This window comes from Pristiophorus japonicus, chromosome 2 (genome assembly GCF_044704955.1).
Source record: "Pristiophorus japonicus isolate sPriJap1 chromosome 2, sPriJap1.hap1, whole genome shotgun sequence".
NCBI lineage: Eukaryota > Metazoa > Chordata > Chondrichthyes > Pristiophoridae > Pristiophorus > Pristiophorus japonicus.
The window spans coordinates 218,235,406-218,256,930 of NC_091978.1; positions in this window are offsets into that span (position 1 = coordinate 218,235,406).

Genomic DNA, 21,525 nt, shown 5'->3' on the forward strand with positions numbered 1-21,525 from the left:
CCGCTGTCAGTCATCAGTGTAGCGCTGATGATGTCTTCACAGTGCCGTGTCACCACAGCTCTCAACTTAACTTAAGAGGGAGATCGGTACAATTCTTTAAGTTTGGTCCACTGGGCCACTAGGGAGGGTTTCGGCCGGGCCAATGGCTTGGCACCTAAGAGCTGGCCCGGCCGAACCTGGAGGCATATTTGTCGGGCCGACATGGCAGTTGGCCGACAAAAAAAAAACATGGCAGCAGTAGATCCTCCCTTTTAATGGGAGCTGCACTGGCAGAAAAAGCAGCTTTGGCACCGCACGGCAGGAGCAAGGTTTTTTCAGCGGAATTTCGCCATCGGTATTGCGTGCCCTTATGACGCACTTAAGATGGATCGGCAGCAGCGGAGCGGTGGGGCGGGAGTGGTCACCGCCGGGATACTGTAGCCAATGGCGGCCATTACATGAAAAATCAGCGGCCATTGCACTCCGCAGCGTGGCTGACGGTTTCCGGCAGTAACAGGCCTTAAGGTAAGGAGCAATTTCGGCCCCAAATATCCCTCTTCCAGCATTCCAATGTTCCTTATCCCACTTTATAAGTTCAGGTCTGCGATGTTTGATGGAACAGTGAAGAGATTGCTGCACTGCCTGCAGATGATGGACCACAATGGAGTATCTGTAGACACCTTGGTGACTGATCTCTGCTGAGGAGCCCTGGAACCTAAATCTAAACTTTCAATAGACATATGATGCAGGAGCATGGATCTCAATTGCAGGTCATGCAGTGAGTGCTCTCTTGTATTTTGTAGATAGTGGATAAGTTGCAGGAATCCATGAACCCCATCTACAGCTTGTGCTGGGCCTCAGTGAGATCTGCTTGGTTTTGAGATGACCTTGTAGCTGATTCAGTTATATGTCACTGTGGAAGTTAGCTGTTCCGGCCCACTTCCTGCTCTTCTACTGTCACTTGCATGCCACTGACAAGCATGCAGAAAATCTATCCTTGCGCATAAATGAACTAAATTGCGTTAGAAGGATTCTTGTTGTTAAACGCTTTTAATATGTCAGTATGGCCTCTGTCGTCAGTTGCAGTGTGTGGCAGCCTGTAGTATAAACATGCATGGTGTAATGAATTCAGGTCTTCCACAGGTATCCATGATGGAGGAGGATTTCTTGGAGTGTATAAGGGATGGTTTTCTGGACCAATATTTCGATGAACCAACGACAGAGCTGGCCATCCTAGACTGGGTGTTGTGTAATGAGAGAGGATTAATTAGCAATCTTGTTGTGCGAGGCCCCTTAGGGAAGAGTGATTATAATGTGGTAGAATTCTTCATGAAGATGGAGAGTGACACAGTTAATTCAGAGACTGGAGTCCTGAATTTAAAGAAAGGTAACTTTGACAGTACGATTTGGCTAGGATAGACTGGCGAATGATACTTAAAGGGTTGATGGTGGCTAGGCAATGGCAGACATTTAAAGATCACATGGATGAACTTCAACAATTGTACATCCCTGTCTGGAGTAAAAATAAAATGAGGAAGGTGGCTAAACCGTGGCTTCCAAGGGAAATTAGGGATAGTGTTAAATCCAAGGAAGAAGCATATAAATTGGCTAAAAAAAAGCAGTAAACCTGAGGACTGGGAGAAATTTATAATTCAGCAGAGGAGGACAAAGGGTTTAATTAGGAGGGGAAAATACAATATGAGAGTAAGCTTGCAGGGAATATAAAAACTGACTGCAAAAGCTTCTACAGATACGTGAAGAGAAAAAGATTAGTGAAGACAAATGTAGGTCCCTGACAGTCAGAATCAGGTGAATTTATAATGGGGAACAAAGAAATGGTAGACCAATTGAACAAATACTTTGGTTCTGTCTTCACTAAGGAAGACACAAATAACCTTCCAGAAACACTAGGGGACCAAGGGTCTAGCGAGAAGGAGGAACTAAAGGAAATCCTTATTAGTAAGCAAATTGTGTTAGGAAAATTGATGGGATTGAAGGCTGATAAATCCCTAGGGCCTGATATTGTGCATCCCAGAGTACTTAAGGAACTGGACCTAGAAATAGTGGATGCATTAGTAGTAATTTTCCAACATTCTATAGACTCTGAATCAGTTCCTATAGACTGGAGGGTAGCTAATGTAACCCCACTTTTTAAAAAAGGAGGGAGAGAGAAAACAGGGAATTTTAGACTGGTCAGCCTGATATCGGTGGTGGGGAAAATGTTGGAATCAATTATTAAAGATGTAATAGCAGTGACAGGATCGATCCAAGACAGCATGGATTTATGAAAGGGAAATCCTGCTTGACAAATCTGCTCGAAATTTTTGTGGTTGTAACTAGTAGAGTGGACAAGGGGGAGCCAGTGGATGTGGTGTATTTGGACTTTCAAAAGGCTTTTGACAAGGTCCCACACAAGTGTGCAAAATTAAAGCACATGGTATTGTGGGTAATGTATTGACCTGGATAGAGAACTGGTTGGCAGACAGGAAGCAAAGAGTAGGAATAAACTTTTCAGAATGGCAGGCATTGACTAGTGGGGTACCGCAAGGTTCAGTGCTGGGAGCCCAGCTATTTATAATATACATTAATGATTTAGATGAAGGAATTGAATATAATATAATATCTCCAAGTTTGCAGATGACATCAAGCTGCGTGGCAGTGTGAGCTATGAGGAGAATGCTAAGAGGTGGCAGGATGACTTGGACAGGTTAGGTGAGTGGGAAATACATGGCAGATGCTGTATAATGTGGCTCAATGTGAGGTTATCCACTTTGGTGGTAAAAACAGGAAGGCAGATTATTATCAGATTAGTAAACGGGGAGGTGCAACGATACCTGGGTGTCATGGTACATCAGTCATTGAAAGTTGGCAGGCAGGTATAGCAGGCGGTGAAGAAGGCAAATGGTATATTGGCCTTCATAGCAAGAGGATTTGAGAATAGGAGCAGGGAGGTCTTACTACAGTTGTACAGAGCCTTGGTGAGGCCACACCTTGAATATTGTGTCTCCTAATCTGAGGAAGGACATTCTTCCTATTGAGGGAGCGCAGCAAAGGTTCACCAGACTGATTCCCGGGATGACAGGACTGACATATAAAGAAAGACCGGATCGACTAGGCTTATATACAATGGAATTTAGAAGAATGAGAGGGGATCTCATGGAAACATTTCAAATTCTGATGGGATTGGACAGGTTAGATGCAGGAAGAATGTTCCCGATGTTGGGGAAGTGCAGAACCAGGGGTCACAGTCTAAGGATAAGGGATAAGCCATTTAGGACCGAGATGAGGAGAAACCTTTTCACTCAGAGAGTTGTGAACCTGTGGAATTCTCTACCACAGAAAGTTGTTGAGGCCAGTTTGTTAGATATATTCAAAAGGGAGTTAGATATGGCCTTTGTGACGAAAGGAATCAAGGGGTATGGAGAGAAAGCAGGAATGGAGTACTGAAGTGCATGATCAGCCATGATCATATTGAATGGTGGTGCAGGATCGAAGGGCCGAATGGCCTACTCCTGCACTTATTTTCTATGTTTCTATTTTTCAATGTTTCCCTTGAATGGTCTGATTACCTGTTATTTTCCCACAGTAGTTGAGTCCATTTGCCCTATACCTGCTAACACAGTATCTCCCACCTTTATTTTACCTTTCAACTGTCATTGGATGGCCAACCCAGCATGCAGCTGTCTGCAGAAATTATTCAATTGCACGAAACACATATTAAAATAGTTCATGTCTGGGTATCTTTTGTGGAAAAGAAGCCACAGAATTCCAAACTATGACACATGGGGGCTACTTTTTACCCCCCAAAATGGGTAGTTTTGGGTTGGGTGAGAAGTTAAAATGTTTTAAATTTCAAACCCAACTCTAACCTGCCTCGAACCTTCCCACTTCCAGTTTTAATGGAGGTGAGACAGGGGGTGGGCAATTAATCCGTTCTCAGGAGACATTTCTCCACCCACACACACTCTTCCCCACTGCTACAACTAAAGGAAAAACGCAGAAACAAATAAAGAAAAAAACTTACCTTGCTCTCTGGGTGATTGCGTCCGAGATCCGCTATGTTTTCACCACTTTTTACAAGCTGTATGAACGCCTGCCTGATTATAGCATGATTGAATTTCAAATTCAGATGGAGGGTGAGAAAGTTGGATCTCTAACCAGTGTACTAAGCTTAAATAAAGGAGACTATGAAGGTATGAGGGCAGAGTTGGGTAAAGTGGACTGGGAAAATAGATTAAAGTATAGGACAATTGATGAACGGTGGTGTACATTTAAGGAGATATTTCACAACTCTCAAGAAAAATATATTCCAGTGAGGAGGAAAGGGTATAAGAGAAAAGATAGTCATCCGTGGCTAACTAAAGAAATAAAGGATGTTATCCAATTAAAAACAAGGGCATACAAAGTGGCCAAAATCAGTAGGAGGACAGAAGACTGGGAAGCTTTTAAAAGCCAGCAAAGAACGACTAAAAAAATGATTAAGAAAGGGAAGATAGACTATGAAAGTAAACTAGCGCAAAATATAAAAAAGATAGCAAGAGTTTCTATAGGTATATAAAAAGGAAAAGGGTGGCTAAAGTAAATGTTGGTCCCTTAGAGGATGAGACTGGGGAATTAGTAATGGGGAACATGGAGATGGCAGAAACTCTGAACAAATATTTTATATCAGTCTTTATGGTAGAGGACACTAACAATATTCCAACAGTGGACAGTCAAGGGGCTATAGGGGGGAGGGACATAACACAATCACAATCACTAAGGAGGTGGTACTCAGTAGATAATGGGGCTAAAGGCAGATAAATCCCCTGGAACTGATGGTTTGCATCCTAGGGTCTTAAGAGAAGTAGCGGCAGGGATTGTGGCTGCATTGGTTGTAATTTACCAAAATTCCCTGTGTCATGTAGTAACCACAATGTAACACCACTGTATTACTGTATACACTCAACCTAGTGTGGTTTCATGCAATTTGAAAAGCGATGGCCACTTAAAGCCAGTAGACCCAAATTAGCATGTATCGAGACACAGTTACGGACTTGCACCAAATAAATCATTCAGGTGCAAGGCAGTGCAATGTTGGCTGTCACACACAATGGGATAGTGAATCGGCTGCCATTCTGGATTATCCCGGGCAATGGTCCCGCACTGTTTGGGAGGAGCTGGTTAGCTGAGATGAACTGGAAATGGGGGGATGTTCACGCAATGTCATCTGTGGAGCGAAGTTCATGCTCACAAGTCCTACATTAATTCGAGTCACTATTCTAACCAGGCGTCGGGACTTTTAAAGGCACTAAGATAGTGATACACATCACTCTGGACACCAGGCCACTGCATCACAAAGCCAGAGCAGTGCCGTATGTGATGCGGGAAAAGATCGAGAGCGAATTGGACCGGCTGTTGAGAGAGGGCATCATCTCGCCTGTTGAATTCAGCGACTGGGCGAGCCCCATTGTTCCCGTCCTAAAAGCGGATGGCTCTGTCAGGATTTGTGGAGAATACAAGGTCACCATCAATCGGGTGTCCCTACAAGATAAATACCCGCTCCCGAGAGCGGAGGAGCTCTTCGCCATGCTGACAGGCGGCAAGCTGTTCACCAAGTTGGACCTCACTTCAGCCGATATGACCCAGGAACTGGCCGACAAATCTAAACTACTGACCACCATCACCACACACAAGGGACTGTTCGTTTATAACAGGTGCCCGTTTGGCATTCGATCAGCGGCATCAATTTTTCAACGAAACATGGAAAGCCTGCTTAAATCCATTCCTGGAACGATCGTATTCCAGGACGACATCCTCATCACGGGCCGAGACACCGAGGAACACCTCCACAACCTGGAGGAGGTGCTACGCCGACTGGACCGGGTAGGCCTGTGACTCAAGAAGACTAAATGTGTGTTCTTAGCTCCTGAGGTTGAGTTTCTGGGCAGGAGGGTTGCTGCAGATGGGATTCGGCCCACCGAATCCAAAACAGAGGTGATTCGATGAGCTCCCAGGCCCTGCAACATATCGGAGTTGCATTCATTCCTGGGACTGTTGAACTATTTCGGGAACTTTCTGCTGAACTTGAGCACATTGTTGGAGCCACTACACGTGCTCCTGCGTAAGGGTAGCGATTGGTTTTGGGGGGACTGTCAGGAACGGGCTTTTGATCGGGCGCGAAACGTACCTTTTTCAAACAAGTTGTTGACTCTGTACGACTGCTGTAAAAAATTGGTTCTGACATGTGATGCATCGTCCTATGGGGTTGGGTGCGTGTTGCAGCAGGGCAATGCTGAGGGTCAACTACAACCTGTGGCTTATGCCTCCAGGCCGCTCTCTCAAGCAGAACGGGGATATGGGATGGTTGCAAAAGAAGCGCTTGCATGTGTCTATGGTGTAAAAAAAATGCATCAGTACCTCTTTCGTAGGAAGTTTGAATTAGAGACGGACCACAAGCCATTAACATCCCTGTTGTCAGACAGCAAGGCTATCAATGCCAACGCATCAGCTCACATATAGCGATGGGCTTTCACGCTGGCTGCCTATGACTACTCCATCTGGCACAGGCCCGGCACTGCAAATTGCGCTGACGTGCTCAGCAGCCTTCCACTGGCCACTACTGAGGGGGCAGCGGAGCAAAGTGCCGGGATGGTCATGGCCGTTGATGCCTTTGACAGTGCAGGCTCCCCCATCACAGCCCGCCAGATCAAAATCTGGACCAACAGAGATCCCCTCCTTTCCCTGATTAAGAAATGTGTCCTGACTGGGGATTGGGCGCCCGCACACGGAGCATGCCTGAGGAGGTCAGACCGCTCCTCAGACGAATGGATGAGCTCTCCATCCAAGCCGACTGCCTACTATGGGGCAGCCGCATAGTTATGCCCCAGAAGAGCAGGGAGGCATTCATCAGGGAACTCCACAGCGAGCACCCAGGCATTGTGCTGATGAAGGCCATTGCCCGATCACACGTTTGGTGGCCTGGAATTGATTCGGACCTGGAACACTGTGTTCGCAGGTGCACGACGTGTGCCCAGCTGGGCAATGCCCCCAGGGAGGCCCCGTTCAGCCCGTGGCCCTGGCCCACCAGGCCATGGTCACGCAATCATGTTGACTACACGGGCACATTCATGGGTAAGATGTTCCTTATTGTGGTAGATGCGTACTCGAAATGGATCGAGTGCATCATTCTGAATTCATGCATGTCATCCACCACCGTGGAAAGCCTACGTGCGATCTTTGCAACCCATGGCTTGCCGGACATCCTGGTTAGTGATAACGGCCCGTGTTTCACGAGCTATGAATTCCAGGAGTTTATATCGGGCAATGGCATCAACCACATCAAGACTGCGCCGTTCAAGCTGGCCTCCAATGGGCAGGCGGAACATGCAGTCCAAATCATTAAGCAAGGGATGCTCAGGATTCAAGCACCCTCCCTACAATGCCGCCTGTCGCGTCTCCTGCTGGCCTATAGATCCCGACCGCACTCGCTCACGGGGGTCCCGCCCGCAGAGCTACTAATGAAACGGACACTCAAAACTCGGTTGTCCCTCATTCACCCAGTCCTGACCGACATAGTTGAGGGCAAGTGCAAGTCACAAAACGAGTACCATGACCGTAATTCGAGGGGGAGGTGTATAGAAATAAATGATCCTCAATCACGCCATGGGGCCCAAATGGCTTGAGGGCACTGTAATTGACAAAGAGGGGAATAGGTTCATCATGGTAAAACTCAACAATGGTCAGATATGCCGTAAGCATCTCGACCAAGTAAAAAAAAGGTTCAGCATCGACACGGAGGAACCTGAAGAAGACCATGAGATGGAGCTCACAACACCGCCAGTGAACGAGCAACATGAGCAGTCAGAAGAATGCACAGTCCCTGCAGTCAACCTGGACAGACCGGAATCACCACAGGTGACAGACACTCACGTCAGTGCTTAATAACCAGAGCTCCAACTGCGGTGCTCCACGAGGGAGCGTAGACCATCTGAAAGACTAAACATATGATCCCAAAAAACTTGGGCGGGGTGGAGGGGGGGGCGAAGGTGATGTCATGTATGTAACCACAATGTAACACCACTGTATTACTGTGTACACGCAACCTAGATGCACACCTTGACCACAAGGGGTGAACTTGTGGGAGACACTCCTTACCTGATCACACAAGTAAAAAAGGGAGGTCCCACACATGGTCATCGTCTTTGGATTCCTGTAAATAAAGAAAGAGGTCACAGAGTGACCTTGTCCCCAGAATGTGCCTCGTGTGGTTTCATGCTGTAGAGTAAGGATTTTACACCCTGGATTCTAGAGAGGTTCCAGCAGGTTGGAAACCTGCAAATGTAACGCCCCTATTTAAAAAAGGAGGCAGACAAAAAGCAGGAAACTATAGACCAGTTAGCCTAACATCTGGTGTTGGGAAAATGTTTGAGTCCATTATTAAAGATGCAGTAGCAGGACATTTGGAAAAGCAAAATTTGGTCAGGCAGAGTCAGCATGGATTTATGAAGGGGAAGTCATGTTTGACAAATTTGCTGGACTTCTTTGAGGATGTCACAAACAGGGTGGATAAAGGGGTATTTGGACTTCCAGAAGGCATTTGACAAGGTGCCACATAAAAGGTTATTGCACAAGATAAAAGTTCACGGGGTTGGGGGTAATATATTATCATGGATAGAGGATTGGCTAACTAACAGAGAAGAGAGAGCTGGGATAAATGGTTCATTCTCTGGTTGGCAACCAGTAACTAGTGGGGTGCCGAAGGGATCAGTGCTGGGACCCCAACTATTTACAATCTATATTAACGACTTGGAGGAAGGGACAGAGTGTAACATAGCCAAGTTTGCTGATGATACAAAGATGGGAGGAAAAGCAATATGTGAGGAGAACACAAAAAATCTGCAAAAGGACATAGACAGGCTAAGTGAGCAGGCAAAAATTTGGCAGATGGAGTACAATGTTGGAAAGTGTGAGGTCATGCATGTTGGCAGAAAAAAATCAAAGAGCAAGTTATTATTTAAATGGAGAAAGATTGCAAAGTGCCGCAGTACAGCGGGATCTGGGGGTACTTGTGCATGAAACACAAAAGGTTAGTATGCAGGTACAGCAAGTGATCAGGAAGGCCAATGGAATCATGACCTTTATTGCAAAGGGGATGGAGTATAAAAGCAGGGAAGTCTTACTACAGTTATATAAGGTATTGGTGAGGCCACACCTGGAATACTGTGTGTAGTTTTGGTTCAGAGAAGGTTCACTCGGTTGATTCCGGGGATGAGGGAGTTGAATTTTGAGGAAAGGTTGAGTAGGTTGGGCCTCTACTCATTGGAATTCAGAAGAATGAGAGGTGATCTTATCAAAACGTATAAGATTATGAGGGGGCTTGACAAGGTGGATGCAGAGAGAATGATTCCCCTAATGGGGGAGACTAAAACTAGAGGGCACGATCTTAGAATAAGGGGCCGCCCATTTAAAACAGAGATGATGAGAAATTTCTTCTCTCAGAAGGTTGTAAATCTGTGGAAATTGCTGCCACAGAGAGCTGTGGAAGCTGGGACATTGAATAAATTTAAGACAGAAATGGACAGTTTCTTAAACGATACGGGGATAAGGGGTATGGGGAGCGGGCGGGGAAGTGGAGCTGAGTCCATGATCAGATCAGCCATGATCTTATTGAATGGCAGAGCAGGCTCGAGGGGCTGTATGGCCCACTCCTATTCCTATTTCTTTTGTTCTTATATTCTTATGAAAGCAAATATTGCGACAGCGGCGCCAAAGGGGCATTGCACGCTGGATGACGTCACTGTGTGGGTGACATTAGACAGCGCAGCGTTACCTCTTGTCGTTTCTACCAAAGACCCAACTGAATTTCTCCAGAGGCACGATGTCACTTACCGCCAACGGTAGGCCTTTGCCACCCGTTTGCCATCTACCGCCAACGGTAATGGGTGGCGTAAAAAAACCAATTCCTTTCCCTAAATACTTTAGAGAACATTTTTTTTGAAATTTGTTGAAAATAAACTTACCTTCATATAAAAATAAATAATAACATTTATTTTTTCTATTAAAACTCTTATGCTGATAAAAGCAGGCCTGACCAGGCACAAGTAAGCAGTGTGATGTAATATTCTCCACTTGCCTGGATAAGTGCAGTTCCAACAACACTGAAGAAGCTTGACATCATCCAGGACAAAGCAGCCCGCTTGATCGGCACCACATCCACAGCCTTAAACATTTACTCCCTGCACCACTGGCATACCATGATTGCAGTGTGTACCATCTACAAGATGCATTGCAGCAACTCGCCAAAGCTTCTTCAACAGCACCTCCCAAACCCGTGACCTCTACCACTTAGAAGGCTAAGGACAATAGGTGCATGGGAACACCATCATCTGCACGTTCCCCTCCAAGTTACACACCATCCTGACTTGGGAGTATATCGGCGTTCATCAGCGCTGGGTAAAATCCTGGAACTCCCTCCATAACAGCACTATGGGACTACCTTTACCACAAAGACTGCAGTGGTTCAAGAAGGCAGCTTACCACCACCTTCTCAAGGGCAATTAGGGATGGGCAATAAATGCTGGCCTTGCGATCAATGCCCACATTCCAGGAATGAATACATTTTAAAAAAGATGCCTCCTGACCTGCTGAGTATTTCCAGCATTTTTTATTTTTATTACAGATTTCCAACATCCACATTGTTTTGCTTTTGTATTAATAGGGCCTGATTTGGAAACCTAACATGTTGGAGGGAGTCTGCTTTGCTTCGGAGTCAGTTCAGGCTGTTGCATCTGAATTGCACCATCCAAATTTAGCATCATTTTTCAGCAAAAGCTGCCTTCTAATGACAGTAAGCTTGTGATGTGACTATGGGCTAGAACCTCCACATTTTTTGCCTGCTTAACGCCCACTTTATGCCCATTTTACCACTGAAATGATGTATAATGCCCAGATATTGCCCATTCTGGCACAAAATGGAAACTGACGAGCTTTTTTAGGAGACTTATCGCTGAGCATTATTTTCCCAATGGGCTTAACGACGAGAAAAAATATCACCATCCGGCCACTTTTTTTGGGCGGAATCAGCAGAATGGGCGAATTCAACGCCCATAATATCGTCCAGCGTTACTTTCCGAATGGAATTAACACCGAGATTCAATATTAACAGCCGGCGACTGATTTTGTCGAAAAGAGCATATTTACCCAAACTGGCAGCCGTGGAGATCGCCTATCTTCAATTTCACCACCTTGCACACATATCGGCCACAATATCGCTCGCTCAAAAAAACGCCCACAAAATTAGGAACTAACTGGAACAAACGCCTGCGGTGTAGCTGACATTTGTTAAATCCTACTCTTACATGAGGATCTGATATCGGAAAGATTTGATGAAAGAGCGCTGATGTGAGTGACAACACTGATACACTGCTGTGGTGTGCAGTTCGGACATCAATGGTGCCCATAAACTTGGTGCCAATTAAAGTTTTAAGTTGATTGATGTTAAGTTGTATTTAACCCTTTCATGTCAAGGAATTACCAGTGTGTAATGGTCCAGCTATCCTCAGGTGGTGCCTCATTGGGAGGGATGTAGGCAGCGGTGGTGGTTGCATGGGTATGGGAGCAGGGGGTGCCGAGGGGGCAACATTCTCTGATGCAGAAGCAGGATCTTGGTCCTTGCTCTCATCTGTTGTTCGCAGCGGTGGTGCGGAACCTAGGTGTGGAGTGCCGTGCTCTGGGACCACTGGGAGGGCTGTGGCAACAGTGTTTCTGGCTATCGCATCCAGGGACGCCGCCATGCACGGAAGGTGCTCGGTCATGGTGGCCATGTGTCGGGATATGCCCCCCAAAGCTTCGATGAGCTGGTCACCAAAGTCTACAGTCCTCCTGGACAACTGTTCTATCTCTCCGCTGTCATGTCGCGCTCATCGAACAGACCTGCCGTGTCCACAAGATCTCCGCAGGGTCGGCGCTGCCCAGGGAACAAATGGGGTGCCCTGTGGCGAGGTGCTTGGGGCCGGTACCTCCAGAGTGGAGGCAGAAATGACCGGAAGAACAATAGATGGCCTTGGGGTGGAATGGGTTCCTCGAAGTCCGTGCTCTCATCCGTCGAGAACAGACCCAGCGGATTGCCAGGCGACAATCGGAGCTCCTCAGCTCCAGATGTAGTAGAATAGTCTGCCGACTCCTGCCCCGCAGCCCCACCTTCTGGCCTCTGTGGCCTTGCCCGGGGCAGTGCTGCTGGCTAAGCTGCAAGATACAAATGAGATTTTTAGAGGGGAAGGGGGTGCTAGGGTGACCAGGTGAGTCCAGCGCTACACACAGCATATGCACGACAAAAGTACCACCGCTCTCAAAATCATCGCAGACATCACATTTCATGACCATCAACACATTGTGCATTGCAATGATTTTCATTAGGCCAGCATTATGTCTATGACACTTTTAGAAATCATCTATCACGTAGGATTGGTCGGATATAAGTTGGCATGGCATCTATTGATTTTACATCACGCAATGGTGTAAACTTTACTCATGTGGCATCACTTCAGGGTCTGCAGCTGCGTCCGTGGCTGTCCAGGGTGCTTTTCCACGAGTGCTCCTCCCTCTCTGTGATGTTGCTGGGGACTGGTGGACCCCACCCCACCCGTTTGCCTCTGCACTGACCTCATCGTCGATAGCTTCTTCTGTAAAAGGTGACAGGACGACATGGCATGAGATCATTGCGTGATATCATTGCTAGGTACTGTCACAGAGACTGATACAACACATAACCGATAGATGTAATCCTGATTATTATGATTATTATCATTCTTCACCTAAAGACATACACTGTGACGATAGACTTTGAGTAAAACATTCCTGGTAACAGTGCAAGACGTCACATCTGCTGACTGTTAGAAATCAAATTATATAAATACATAAGTATATGTAAATCAGTGGAATACTTACTCTTGCAGACCCCACAAGGTCGTTCCATCCTTTGCGGCATTGGTTGCCCTCACACACCTCGTTGGTTACCGATGAGACCACCTCTGCTATCTCGGTCCATATCCTCTGGTCGGCCCCCCACGTCCTCCCTGTGTCAAATCACCCCAGCGTGACTCGATCTCCTGCAAGAGGGAGGCATTTGCCTCATCCGAGAACCTCCTGGCTCTTTTGCGGCCTCCGATGTGCTCCCCTCCCACCTCACTGCTTTCTCCAACATCAGTCTCCACAGCGTGCTGCGATGCCTCCTCCTCTCTCTCCATTATAGGGGAAATTCGGTCAAATATGTGGCTGGTAACGGCTACTTTTTGTTTGCCTACTTGCTGTGAAGTTCTAAAGTCTCCCCCCTTTCTCGCAAAGCAGCCACACCACACCCAGACACGCCTTCAGTCCCTCTGAGCTCCCTCTCTCTCTGTCTCCTCTTCTGCGCACGTCATGGTGACCCTTGATCTCCAGAATCGCGGAAATCGAGCGTTGCCATGCCGTTGCTAAGGACAGCCACACTTTACGGTAGAAGGTCAAAAAAATTTAACGCTACCGCCCATTTGATATCGTTCATGGTAACGCCCATTTTCAAAAATGTAAATTAGGTGTTTTGAGAATGGGCAAGAAGTCGGCGATCTGAAAATCCTTTTTTACCGCCCACGCCAGAAATAACGCCCATTTTTGGGCGATAAGTTCAAAAGTGGAGGTTCCAACCCTACATCCCCAGAGAAACAAAGAAAGAACTTGCATTAATATAGTGCCTTTCATGTCCTCAGGACATCCCACAGTGCTTTACTTCCACTGAATTATTCTGATTTTTTTATTCAAAGAATTACTTCTGAAAGTCAGTATGTTCTCTTAAGTTAAGCAATGTGGGACACAAACAGTAAATACTTTACAATGGGGCGTTTTTCTACGCTAAAGGCGATATACACATATACAAATACATACATAAGTACAAGTTGTTGTTATTGTTGTACATTGAACATTCTTTCTTGCTTACTTTCATTCTCTTTTAAAGGTATTGCTATTTTTAAGAGTAATAAGCAAATAATAGTTAAAGAATAGCTTTAAATAACACCAATAAATTATATTAAAATTAATACCATGATAATTATATCTTGGGGGAGAAGTTCGACTTGCACCCAAAACGGTGCAAAGTTAGCAGAGTGACCCTTCCACACGCTGGCCCATTGCCTGCCTAAGACCCAAGCTAAAATCGGCTTTGGGCCTTAATTGAATGATGTTGGTGAGCTACGAGTGCCAAACTAGTGCCCCGCTGCAGTTTGCTGATCGAAGACAGTGGTTCACATGCAGAACAGACTGGCAGGTCAGATCTCGCAGGTGTGAAGTAATTCTGGGCGGAGCTTGAACACACCAGCAACAGACTGGAGGTTTTTGTGGGCTCAGGAGGTGCACTTCTGGTTATCTTTGGTCTACAAGAATAAAAAAAAATTAAACATTTTGGACTTTTTTTTAAGCTGCCACCGGCAGTCCCTTTAAGGATTGCTGGTTAGATAGCTCAACACCTGCACGGCCATCACATTTTGTCCAAAATACCAGATTGTTGCGCGCTGATTGAGATCACTCTGACTCCATAGCTGGAGCGATCGCCAGCAACGGCAGCGCTGTCAACCTGCCCAAAATGGCGGCCATCATGTTCGGCGCAAGCCGACGGAATTTTATGGCCTTATCTTAGCTGCTTCATAACATTCTTGAGAAAAAGTGCTTAAGTACTCTAAAAGATGATTGAATTCAAATCTGCAATGGTTTTAATGAACTGATCTCTGACTATCAAATTATACAGTTCAGAGTGAACATTTGTCAGCATTCTGTAGTAGAGGAAAGATTATGACACTGATTGAAAAGCTGCAAAAGCACTCTTTTATTTTGAAAAAAAATTTATCCATGTACCACTAAATCCTTTGTGTCATATAAAGTAAGCAAAATGTTTTTATATCTTCCTAACATTGACTGCCCTAAAGAAAAATTCTAAATAAGCATAAAACTATGAGAATTTCTTGATTCACATTGTTTTTAGAATAGACCAAAAAGAAAATCAAATCTTTTCTTTTTAAACCTTTTGGATTTCATACAGGAATGCAACTGCTTTTCTCAAAGAGTTTACAGTCATCATTCATATAAATAGATGTATTGATTTACGATCCAGTCATTACATGACTCTTTAAATACATATTGGCATTTTCTAGGAGTGCAGTTTATTATGAGTGTATTTGGTATTGTAGATCAATGTCTGTGTGTCAGCATACTGATTGTAACAAGGGAAGCCTTTCATTAAAACACCTCCTGGAACTGATCAGAGTTGTTTATGGCTGAATGTTTCCTTGATTTTGCAATTGGCTATTAGATATGAATCATTTGAGTTGCTTTGTTACTGACTGGATTCCAATGTTACACACATAATTAAGTTGTGCACAAACCAATTTTATTCTTTCTGCCCTGAGAGTTTCTTTCTATGTTTTGTTTTATTATTGGTGTGGATCTATATTTATTGTATTAAAGAAAGTTCTACAGTATTGCAGAGAATGTAACAATGCTGTCGGGAGTTCTGGAACAGTATAACAAATATTGGTGCTCAATTTTGATGTTAATATTCTTGAGTTCAGTTTCAGGAACACTCACCTTTTCTTTCTATTTAGGTATAGCAAAGTTATTATCAAAATTTGTGACAATTTTTTCAGATTTCCTCACATTCTTCAACAATATGATTAAAGAGAGTTCAGATGACAAGAACACGGACAATTCTCGGATCTGAAGCTTTCAGTTGTGAGGGCAGACGCAAAGGGGCTAAATTCAATAAAAGCCTGATATGGCCACAGGGATCGTGATGCGTGATCTCCCTGTGCCCATTGAAAGTAATGCAGGCAGCACACAAAATTCGTGCTGCCTGCTAATTAACATGACTGAAGTGTTGAACGCACTTCTAGTTGGCTGAACATTCAGCAGGGGATCCAATTTCTGTTTAAAGCTAGCCTGCAGTTTGAAATGCAGTCTGCACTTCTTAAAAGGGGGAGGAGGGGTGTTTACATTGTAATTATTGTGAAGGAAAGTGGAAAGAAGCTATCTATGGCTCAACAGGGCAAAGAAAGCACACCTAGGTTCTCAGACACAGCACTGGAGGCCTTAATGCAGGGGGTCGAAAGAAGGAGACTGGTCCTCTACCCACAGGGGGTCTGGAGGCCTGCCAGACTCACAGTCAGAAGGTAGTGTAGCAGATTGTTGAAGCGAGCACTGCAACCAGTCTTTCTCCCAGGACCTGGACTCATTGGAGGGGCTGTCACTGATGCCATGGCGATTGGTGAGGCTGAAACCATTGAAGATGACGATATGCTCAAACCTAATCCTCCTTCTCACATCCCACTTTCCCATCATCCCACAATCTCTTCTCACTTACAAGCTGCTGATGGTGTTAGTGTAGTATATGCAAGCACTCTAATAATGACTCCACGAGGTAAGGGTATTGTACTTGAACTGTAGTGACCTTAGTCCATTTATTGCAGCTCCTTGAGTGAGGACACAATGAGGTGAGCTCCCTTATATACTTGGTTACCTGCAGTGTGCAGGTGACCCTTTGGTCTCCACCAGTAGCACCCTCTGGTGGTACAGGTATGGTGTACACAGTGTGAAGACACATTCAGTGGTCCAGTGTTACAGTACATACATTATACATACACAACAACACTCCCCCCTAAGTCTAGTGCCACAGGCTTTTGCACTGTGTGCTCTGGTCCTCGACTTGAGTGCCCAAAGCCCTTGCACTTTGTCTTTGCTTGGGAATGGTTCTCTCCCTGTGGACCCCAAGTCTTTATTGCCACCACATTGGGACGTGGTCAGCAGTGGACGGTTGGAGGTTGTAGTGAGGATTGTGTGGGTTCTGGGTGTGATCCATGTGTCCATGGCTACATACATCCATTTTCCTCCCCCATACATAGACCATGTGTGTGGCTCGACATGTACAGAGAATAGAGAATCGGATTGGTTATGTCACTGTTTTAGAGTTCAGCAGTGGTGGAGCAAGTACATGTTACAGGTAAGGTATATACGTGGTATTACGGTCTGGCCCATGGGGTGTGGGTGCCGGTGGGTGAGGACGTTTAGTGGTGGGCAGAGCCTCAGGAGTGTGTTGCCCTCCTGTCCTCCTTTGAGGGCTGCAGGGTCTCCCTGCTGCCCTTCAGTGGTGGTGGAAGTCTGGTCATCCCAGGTTCCACCGGGAGGGCTGGAGGGTGCTGGCCTCTTGCTCCTGGTGCTGGCCCTGGTGGCCAGGGGGGTAGGGCCGATCTGGGGTAGGATGCCAGTGGTGGTGCCTGTGCCGTCCATTGATCGCTGGCCCTATAGTGGGAATGGTCCCACTGTGTGTGTGGCCACCCTCCCTGGGGCATCTTATTGGTCCCGGAGGCGCAGGCTACATGACCGGGTAGCCCGCTGGACCTGGGTGCTTCCCACGTGAGGTTACCTTTGGCTTTGTCGGCGTGCATGTAGAACCCGGCTTCATATCTTATTTCATCTTTAGCATTCATGATACATTGGCTTCAACCGCAATCAGCCGATTTGACATTGTTATTTAACTTTACACTTTCGCATTTGTCAATTACATCACTTTCCTGTGTACTATCAGTATCTCGGTGCAAGGTTGCGTTTAGATATCTGGATTTGTCAATTACATCACTTTCCTGTGTACTACCAGCAATTCTGTGCAAGCTTACATTTAGATACCTGCATTTGTCAGTTACATTTTTTTCATTAGTATTACCAGCATCACTGTTCAACAGTACATTTATATGCCTGCATTTGTTGATTGCATCTTTTACATTCGTGTCACTGGTATCGCTGTTCAACGGTACATTTGTATACCTGCATTCGTTAATTACATCTTTATCATTAGGGTCACCGGCATCGCTGTACAAAGAGTGAAACGGTCTCTTTAATTGTTCTGGGCTGCTGGTCTCTTTTAAAAGGGCCTTGCAATCTTTACCCCAATCCGGTTCACTGCTCGGCCACATGTGTTGCTCCCGCAACGCTGCCCCTTGTGGTCTGGTCGTGACCATCTTGATTTCAGGTGCTTCACCTCGTGGTGCAGGTGCCATCGTCTTTCTCTCCATGAGGTAGGCTGTGGTGACCCTTTTCTCCCAAGGTTCTGCCACGGAAGCCGGGAATCTACCTTCTGCGCCGATCTTCTTCCCTCGGAGTCCTGCCACTGGAGCCCAGGAGGTGAGGTCTGGTCATTCAGGTTGGATCATCTCGCTGTTGGGTAGTGCGACTGTGCAGTCGAGTTGGACGTTAGGATCTTCAGGTGCTGTGATGGATCCAAATTTGGAGCTGCATAGGACGTCGATCGCCGGGGCCTGGAGGCTTATCCAGCTCCAACAGATTTGGATTTGCTTCATCCATTTTCTTCCCAGCAGCGTTGGGCCATCACCAGCAACGATCCACAAAGGTAGCTTGTGCATCGCGCCAACATCGGACACCTGAACATCCATGCTGCCAACGACTGGGATGGTGTCTTTTCTGTAATTGAGCAGTTTCGCCTGGATTGGGAGCATTTTAGGTCGTTTGGCGGGATTGTCCCAGAGTTTCTCGAACGGCGTCTGATTCATCAGCGATTGGTTCACCCCTGCGTCAACCTCCATTGAGACTGGAACACAGTTGATTTCTACTTCCATTTTCCACGGGGAACTCTCGGTGGAGCAGGTATATACTCCGTACACCTTTTCCAGGGGCTGAGTCGCTTCATAGACTCTCTCTTCGTCTTCATCAGTGCTGGAGCCCGCGTGATCGGCCAACTTTTCAGCGACTCGGTGAGTAAAATTTCTTTTACACATTCGCTGGAGATGAACTTTAATGTTACAGCTTTTGCAAGTATAGTCTTTGTATCGGCACTGGTGGGCCCTGTGGTTTCCTCCACAGCACCAGCACCGGGCTAGCCGGTTGGCCCCATGTGGTGAACTCAGGGTTGTGGGACTCGGGGCAGCAGCCTTGCCTCTGAAAGGCGCCATTCGGGTCACTGTACTCGTCAGGTTAAAGTCCTGGGGGTGAGTCATCATCCTCTTGGAATCGCAGGCCGAAATCATGAATGCCTGGCTCACTTTAATTGCCTTCTGCAGGGTGACCGTAGTGTCCGCAGAGAGCAGCTTATGGAGGAGGCCCTCGTGGCCAATTCCAATAACAAAGATGTCCCTTAGTGCTTCGGTGAGGTAGTCACCAAAATCACGTGGTGCAGCCAATCGTCTCAGGTCTGCAGCATATTTTGCAATTTCTTGGCCTTTGGGCTGCCGGTGGGTGTAGAACCGGTGTCTGGCTGTGAGGATGCTCTCTTTAGCTTTGAGCTGTTCTTGTATTATTGTTACGAGCTCTGTGTAAGTTTTGGTTGTCGTCTTCACTGGGAGCAGCAGGTCCCTGACGAGGCCATGGACAGTGGGCCCACAACTGCTGAGCAGGATAGTTCTGTGCTTTTCAGCCTGCGAGGTTGGGTCGTCTCCTGCTAGGTCATTTGCAATGAAAAAGTGTTCGGGCCTTTTCACAAAGGCATCCCAATCTTTCCCATCAGCGAATTGTTGAAAGTTGCTTAGTTTAGACATGTTGCGCGTGGAAATTCGTAATCTCTTCGCCAGTTGTCGTATATGCAAGCACTTTAATAATGACTCCACGAGGTAAAGGTATTGTACTTGAACTGTAGTTACCTTAGTCCATTTATTGCAGCTCCTTGAGTGAGGACACAATGAGGTGAGCTCCCTTATATACTTGGTTACCTGCAGTGTGCAGGTGACCCTTAGGTCTCCACCAGTAGCACCCTCTGGTGGTACAGGTATGGTGTATACAGTGTGAAGATACATTCACTGGTCTAGTTTTACAGTTAATACATTATACAAACATAACAGGAAGCAGGATAATTTTGTTTTCCCGCCACCTCCCTTCCCTTATCGCAATCCTACACTTGTGCCTTTCTCCTTTCAGATAACTAAAAACTCCAAGCAGCCCAGCCAGTGCAGGAAGAACAGGAGAGTGATGGAGAAGATGAGACACTATCACTCGATCTGACACTCGCAGGCACCAGCTCAAAAAATGTCACTGCACTGTACTTTAGAGATTAGTATAGAGGTGGGATCTGCACACGGTGAAACACTGGGCATGGGTGGCCTGCAGCCAAGGCAGGGGGAAATGGTAGCAAAGGTGTCAGCACCCAGGAGGGTGAAGCACATGAGTTCTGCTGCAGAGGACTCAGGTGAGGACTTTAATGGTGCAGCCTACTGAAGAAGGGTGATGGGCACGCACACAGAAATGCTTGATGCATTGGCAGGCTTAATAGTGAGCCTGTTGTCACTTCACGGCAAACAAGCCAAAGGTGGACAGTGGAAACACTACAAGGGTACCCTTAAAGCCTCCCTGGTAAAGTGTGACATCACCATTGACACCTAGGAGTCCCTGGCCGAAAACCGTCCTAGGTGGAGAAAATGCATTCGGGAGGGCGTTGAGCTCTTTGAATCTCACGGCGAGAGCATGAAGAGGTCAAGCGCAGGCAGCGGAAGGTACGTGTAACAAACCAGTTCCACCCAACTCTTCCCTCGGCGATTGTCTGTCCCACTTGTGACAGAGTCTGTGGCTCTTGTATTGGACTGTTCAGCCATCAAAGAATTTACTTCAGGAGTGGAAGCAAGTCTTCCTCGATTCCAAGGGATTGCCTATGATGATGATGATGAGGATGATGATGTCAGTGACAAGGAGCATGGAGGAGTCTGGCTCAAACCTTGCATAGGGCTTTACATGTAGCTTGGATCCCATGATTTCCACGATGGAATTGATGGTCAACTCCATTAGAGCACTTGTGGACCCAACCATGATGCCCAGTCTGATGGGCAATGTCTCAGCTTCCATTACAGCAAAAGCAGAAGCCACCTAACGTCTGAGTGCTTCATTGGAAGCTTAGACTTCTGTCATACAAGCTCAGACAACTGCCATCGTGGCTGCTTTTACTAGTGTGTAAAGGAACTTGAAGGGTGTTACAGCTGTGCTGTTCATGGCAGAGGGATGGTAAGATGGGGAAGTGTTGAGCAACAGGGATCTGGGGTTTCATTCAGTGGTAATGGAGTCGGATAATTCGCTCACAGACAGCCCGTCCGGAATGTGGGTTTGCAGGCTTCCTCTTCCTCTTCTTCTTCCTCCTATTCCTCTTTCTCCTCCTCCTCCGCGAGTGGTCATGGAATGAATGGTGGCAATGGCTGAGCCCTCATGATGGCCGAGTTGTGGAGGATACAGCAGACCTACTCAGTTGTGACTCCTGCTCTGGCAAGTACTGGAGAGCTCCTCCCGAGTGGTCAAGGCAGCAGACCGATTACTTAAGCATCCCAATGGTCTGCTCAATGGCGTTTCTTGTGGCAGCATGACTGTCTTTATACAAGTGCTGGCCACAAGTGGTGGAGTTGCGAAGGAGAGCCCTTGTCTCTGAGCAGCCACCCTCAGGTTTGATGTAGTGGCTGGTAAGTTGTTGGCACAGTGGACTGGCTCCGGATAAAGGCATCATGACTGCTGCCAGGATATCGGGAAATAACCATCATGATGTGCTGGGCATGGACACACACCAACTGC